Source organism: Narcine bancroftii, chromosome 1 (genome assembly GCF_036971445.1).
Source record: "Narcine bancroftii isolate sNarBan1 chromosome 1, sNarBan1.hap1, whole genome shotgun sequence".
NCBI classification, from domain to species: domain Eukaryota; kingdom Metazoa; phylum Chordata; class Chondrichthyes; order Torpediniformes; family Narcinidae; genus Narcine; species Narcine bancroftii.
The window spans coordinates 235,974,898-235,981,970 of record NC_091469.1 but is presented as its reverse complement, the minus strand read 5'-3'; the positions used below and the strand labels follow the sequence as shown (position 1 = coordinate 235,981,970).

Genomic DNA, 7,073 nt, shown 5'->3' with positions numbered 1-7,073 from the left:
ATACTTCTGGTTCAAAACCAGGACCTGCATCATTCAGAAAGAAGAAAAAAGAATTCAATTCCATCGACCACAGCAGGATATCCTAAAATATATCACAGCCAGTGAAAGATGAGTAGACGTACTTATTGTTATACTGGAAATACTAAAACAAATTTGCTCTCATCTGTGATCCCAAAACAGCAACTTAGGGATAATCAAATCATTTTCTTTCATTATATTCGTTAAAAGATGACTATTTCCCAGAACACAGGAGAGAACTCCTGCTCTTTGAAATATTGCCATGGATACCATTACCTCCATCAAGACAGGCTCATCTGGATATCTTATCTGAGAACTGCACAAATTCTAGTTTAAAGCAGCAGAAATGGAGTAAATCAGAAATGAAAACATTGAATTTGTTTCCATTCATCGCAGCAAAACGTCCTTCACTACTTTACAAACAAAGTGTAGATACATTTCCTCGATGCTGCACTTTAAATTTTGTGTTCAGATCTTGACATTTTCACTTTTTAGATTCTGAGGCTGAAGGTGTCAAGATCCTGGAATTTCCACCGCCCCCCCCCCCCAAAAAAAAGCTATCTGAACCACATTTAACCGGTTTCATTCTAAAGGTATGTGGACTTCAGTGCCGTTGAGGTTTACCAATGATTCCTGCTTCAGTGAAAGTGTGAATGATAGATGACATAAGTGAGGATCGTTCTTGAAAGCAGATGTCCAAATATTGCCTGGTGTCATCATCTCTGCTGTATCTAGTGCTCTCAGCCATTTCCCCATGTCACATTGGAGTGAACCAAATTAATTGGAGCCTCCCTTTCATTCAGGAGTAGGCCAAAGATGGCTCTGGTGCAGGATCTCGACACAAAATTTCAACCACGCATTTGCCTCCACAGGTGCTGTTTGACCTGCTGTGTTTGTTCAGCTGTTCGTCATTTTTGCTCTGGATCTCAGCATCTCCCAACTCTCGTGTCTCCAAGACGGATCATCTATTTCGCCCTTGTGTCTGATCATGAGTGTGGATGTTTTAGCCTTGAGGACACACAGGCCTAGTCCCACCATCAGTGAGAAAGGTGATTTTCTTGGAGTCTCCATTTCTGGTTAGCTGATTAACTGGCCAACTCTGTTCAGGATCGGATATGATTGGATAGCAGAGATTTGAACCCATCTTTTGTGAAATCACTTAGCCCCATCTATTGAATGCTGATTTCTTTTTGTTCATCACGCAAATAGTCCTGGATTGCATCATAAATAGGCTGGAACTTACCATTTTTTTAGCTAGGCCTTTTTCTGTTTCCCGCATACCCTTTCTCATTGAACTACGGTTGACTCCTGAGCTTGAGAGTAATGGTAGAGTGAGAAATATGCTGAGATATGTGTTTACAAGATTGTGCCAACGTCGATGTCTACTGCCTTAATGGTCCACAGTACCTTGTGAATAGCCAGATCTGTGTGAGTCCATTCCATTTAGCACATTTGTAGTTCCAGGCAACACGGTAGGAATTCAGAATTTTACAATTAATATGCACAGATTACTCTTGTAACTGAATTAAAGTTCACAATAATAGACAAAGCTTACTGTAGCTACAGTGAAACTATTCCACTGCATTGGATAATCGAGGTGCAGGAAAGAAAGACCAGTTTTCACAATTAGCTGCACCTTGCAAATCTTGAGGTTGGTTATTATTAAAAGGGTTTTATTTTACCACAATCTATTTATTTTATCATTTTGGTGAGCATTCAATAAATTAAATCTGATTTTGCCCATTCTCCAAGGGTGTGCATTGGACACGCTAGACAATCTGGCCAAGAGTTCCCTGAGTGATGCCTTGCCTGGAACAAGTATGGTAATTCTCCAATTTGCTTACCTACAGTTGGGAGGGCCTGAAATTCTGCTCCCAACCGTTCCTATAAAACTGTTGTCCAATGAGCAATGCAGCACTGGAATGGAGTATGCGGACAAGATTTTACAGAAGCCATGTTTCCTTCATTATTACCCTTGATTTCTTATCTTCTAAATGAGCCACTGGCTAGCTAAATTTTGCAACTTCTTTTTCTATCCTAACCATCTGGGTATAAATAGAAATTTGTCAGAACTAGCACAGTATCTCCACTTGCAAGTCCTGATGATGACTCACACAGAAATTATCTGGTCAGTTCCCTTTTTAGGGATACTGAGACATCTCTGCTGGTCATGACACAGAATCTATAAATAGTTCATTCATTGAAAAGGATAAGCCTGGTTTTATTGCAGAGCTTTCCTCAAAGCCCAGATGATTTGTTTTCTTATTCTTCTAATAGAAACATATTCAAGCAGTCAGCAGAGAGGAGTGCAATCCTCCAATGAATGGTTTTGTTCTTGTAAAGAATGGTCTACTAATCATATGCTTTCATAACTTTCTTGCAACCTCCATAATTATATGGAGGAAAAGGAGTTCTCATCTTTCTGAGGAGATTTTTCAGCTGTTCCATATAGTCGCCTCAATTGATTTTTCCGAACAGGCCTATGGATTGTGTGTGTGTGTGTGTGTGTGTGTGTGTGTGTGTGTGTGTGTGTGTGTGTGTGTGTGTGTGTGTGTGTGTGTGTGTGTGTGTGTGTGTGTGTGTGTGTGTGTGTGTGTGTGTGTGTGTGTGCGCGCGCGCGCATATTTATATATTTATATTCCTCATAAGGAAAATAAAATTTAACAACTGTCAAATAAAGTCATCTGCATGAAATGCTTCATCCTGCTAAATTGTGTCTGGTCAGTAAATACATCCAGCCAGCTCCACAGATAAATGCAGATATGGCAAAGTGCTGCATCATCTGCCAAAGAATCGGCTGAGATCAGTCAATTCACTGCATAAGATTGTATGTCAAATCTGAAATCTTCCTGCTCATACCATTCCACTCACCCTTAATGCCTCAGTGTTTGTTCAATTTCTCATACACAAGGAGTTATAAGTAGCCCCCCCCAAAAAAAATTAATGAAAATTAAAAGATGTTGTCACAATAATGGATTTTTAAAATCTGAAGACGATGTTATTTGCATGTGAAATGTCAGATCTCTTTAATGAAATTCTATCAGGAAAACTGAACTGTATTGCTATTTTATAACTGGCATTAACAAATTTCCCCAATTACAGAGTCCATTCTGCAAGCAATGAATGTGTAGCTACCAATTAATCTAGTGCACCTCCAGGCAAAGGTCTAAATCAGCTGGATACTGCTAAAGCAATTTGTGCACAGCTAAAACCAAATTGGCGAATAAGTGTTCCACACTATTGCCTATATTTTTGAAGCTAATGTGCAATCTGTATTCTGTGGTAGTGGATTCATGCCAAGTTATTTGCAGCTATCAATTTTAATTATTACAATTATTGATCACTTTAAAAAGTGAATAACATAATGTTCACACTTATCTAATCAGCTTCTCAAGTGAAGCTGCTTATTAGCCAATTCTCGGAAAGAGATGTGCTCTGAGATCAATCAGGCTTTGATTAGTTAGCTGGGCACTTGTTTTCCTTCTCACTTTTTATTCCTTTTGTAATTGTCTCAAAATAAACAGATTGCCTCTTCAAGGGCTAACCCAAGTTGAAGTAAGCTCTCTGTGCCTTTTAAGGACACAAATTTGAGCAACCAAATTTTGGTTATTCAATAAATTTTCAAGCACAGGATTTTTTATCCTGTCGCCACACACCCATTAAGTTGATGCACGATGAATAGTTAGGTCTAAAGAAATAGATGTCAAATTCTGATGAAGTATAATTTTTTTTAACTTAACCACTGAGTAAAATAATACAAAAATTGTTGGACAACAATAAAGGATTATGATTTCCAAGTGGGTTACATGTGCAAACATAATACAATCATAAACATCATTCATGAACATTTCACATAAAATTTGCAAGAGGTCATCAAATATTTCAGAATGACGTTTATGAATGCATTGGAGCACAGCTGGTACATAACATGTATGTTACAACATTACAAAACTGGACTGATTAATTTCCAAAACATCTGAGGATTAATGCGAGCAGCATACAAATAGGAAGGTCAAAAATGCTATTAACCACGCAACAATAATATTAGAATCTTCCTTTCTGCAGAATCTCCAATCCTTCAAAGCACTGAGAAGAAAAAAATATGGATTCTGAAAAACAAGAGATGGAGAAAGATTGGAAGGAAAAATCTGCAGAGTTCACAAGATCAAGGAACGCAGGTGGGCCATTCGGCCCGTCGAGCCTGCTCCACCACTCCACCCTGAGCTAAACTGTTCTCACTTCAGGTTTGAAATTCCAGCCTTTTCCCCATATTCCTTGATCCCCTGACTAATTAGATACCTGTCAATCTCTCCTTAAACTCCCCCAATGATCGGGTCTCCACAGCTGTATGTAGCAACAAATTCCACAAATCCACCACCCCTCTGACTAAATTAATTTCTCTGTTTTAAATGGGTACCTTCTAATTCTAAGACTGTGCTCCCTTATCCTGGATTCACCCAGCAAGGGAAATATCTTATTCACATCTACTCTGTCCAATCCTTTCAGCATTTGAAATGTTTTGATGAGATCCCCTCTCATTCTTCTATACCGTCCAATGAGTAGACTCCAAGAGCTGATGAACGTATGTTAGCTCTGAGCAGTTTTTGAATGGTGGACTGCAGAAAGAAAACTCCAAAGGCTAAGTGAAGAAACAGCAGTTACTGTACATAGTGGTGAATAAGGCTGAAAAAATATGCTAAAAGCAATTATGCTGTAGGGTTTGAACTAACAGTGACAATCCTGAAATGAGGTTGCTGGGACATTAACAGTCAGTTGTGTCTTAGCAGGATGTGATGGAGTGCATGATGGGTTAGTCAGGAAGGTTCAGGTGCTAGGTATTCAATGGCCGAACGGGAGAGGCCAGAGAGTGGTGGATGGTTGTTTCTCAGACTGAAGCCTGTGGTGGGCCTCAGGGATCGATTCTGGGACCATTGTTGTTTGTCATCTAGAGCAATGATCTGGATGATAATGTGGTAAATTGGATCAGCAAGGTTGCAGATGACACTAAGATTGGTGGTATTGTGGACAGCGAGGAAGGTTTTCAAAGCTCGCAGAGGGATCTGGACCAACTGGGAAAATGGTCTGAAAAATGGCAGATGGAATTTAATACAGGCATATGTGGTTTTGCCTTTTGGAAGGACATACATGGTAAATGATAGGGCACTGAGGAGTGTGGTAGGACAGAGGGATCTGGGAATACAGATACATAATTCCCTGAAAGTGGCATCACAGGTGATAAAGAGAGATTTTGGCATATTGGCCTTTATAAAATCAAACTACTGAGTACAAGAGTTGGGATGTTGTGTTAAAGTTGTTTAAGACATTAGTGAGGCCAAATTTGGAGTATTGTGTGCAGTTTTGGTAACCTAACTACAGGAAAGAGATCAATAAGACAGAAAGAGTGCAGAGAAGATTTACTAGGATGTTGCCTGGATTTCAGGAACTGAGTTACAGGGAAAAGTTAAACTGGATAGGACTTTATTCCCTGCAGTGTGGAAGAATGAGGAGAGATTTGATAGATGTATTTAAAATTATGAGGGGGATAGATAGGCTTTTTCCACTGAGGATACAACCAGAGGACATGGGTTAAGGGTGAAGGGGGAAAAGTGTAGGGAAAACCCGAGTGGGAAACTTCTTCACACAGAGAGTGGTGGGGAGTGTGGAACGAGCTTCCAGCTGAAATGGTAAATGCGGGCTCGATTTTAACATTGAAGAAGAATTTGGACAGCTACATGGATGAGAGAAGTATGGAGGGTCATGGGCAGGGTGCAGGTCAGTGGGATTAGGCAAAAAAAAATGGTTCGGCTCATACTGGAAGGGCCAAGGTGGCCTGCTTCTGTGCTGTAATTGTGCTATGGTGGAGGATGTAGTGATGGTAATATTGAATGTCAAAATGTCAAAAGTCACTCAAATGTGACTCTTTCTTACAGGAGTCAACCATTGTCTGGCATTTCTTTTTTTTATTATCAAGAACAGAATTAATACGTGTATAAAAGTTTGGTGTGGATGAGACAAGCTCTGCTTTCATGGGAATACTAGCAAAATGACAGGAAAAGAGACAGAATTGCAGCAATGGGACTGAATTCCTCTCAGCAAGAATGGAACCAATATTGCAGAGAAAGAACAGAAGGGGTGCTGGAAAACCTGTAAGCAATCTGGACAATTTCTGATGATAGTGAATTTTTGTCGGCCTTACGGGAGACGAAAGGAAATTTTGTGTAATATCACATTTTCTATTTTATTACATGACAATAAAATAATCATGAATCAAAATAATCTGGCTATCATTCAAGAAATGAAGAAAGCCTAAATATATGTGAAATGACAAATGTGTTACAGACTCATGGAAGGCACAATTGGTCCAGGATGAATGAATGGAACGTGAAGAAACGTAACAGAAGAGTAAAAGATGTTTGAAAACAAAATGGGATGAAATGCAATTTTAAATGAGTTCAACTGTCTACATTGCCTATGGTTTCTGCGATAAAATAGGGGAACTAGAGAAAATAATAATTCTTCTTAGAAAGAACCAGCTGACTTTCAACAAAATGAGAAATGGTAATTAAACACTGAAGGCTGCAGTACTTCTAGGAAAAGCCGAGAAAAAAAAGGGGAGTAATTGTTCCCAGGGAAGAGATAGCATCATGGGAGTACAAGAAGTATCGGTAAGACAGGTCTAAACCCTAATGAACAGAGTGCAGTGAACTGGAATTCACTGTCTGGGTGTAGCTTAGACAATTGGCCCCTCCTCTTGGCTCCGCCCCGATTGGTCCTGATGTAAATCCTGAAGCTCATTGTAGATACCAGCCCTTAATTGTAAGCTATTAAAAGCGTGTTTGTGCTCCACGCAAGTCTCCGAGTACTATCGATCACGTTACACAGAGATAAAAGGTAATCAAGTCTCAAACGTTCTAATAATAGTCATCTAAGGAAACACCTAAAAGTGGGAGGAAAGCACAGGAAGAAATATACAAATAGAGTCAGTAATAGTAATCATGGCTAGTTCTTTTTTTTTAAATTTAGACATGCAGCACAGTAACAGACCCTTCCAGCCC

At 39.5% G+C, this 7,073-nt stretch overlaps 1 long non-coding RNA gene across 1 annotated transcript; it reads left to right on the top strand.

Moving 5' to 3' along the window:
- The first annotated feature begins 950 nt into the window (after positions 1 to 950).
- LOC138750875 (uncharacterized) lies at positions 951 to 6,174 on the top strand. The gene is made up of 3 exons (XR_011349576.1): positions 951 to 1,067; positions 4,084 to 4,262; positions 5,949 to 6,174. It is a non-coding gene; the product is annotated as an uncharacterized lncRNA (long non-coding RNA).
- The last annotated feature ends 899 nt before the right edge of the window (positions 6,175 to 7,073 follow it).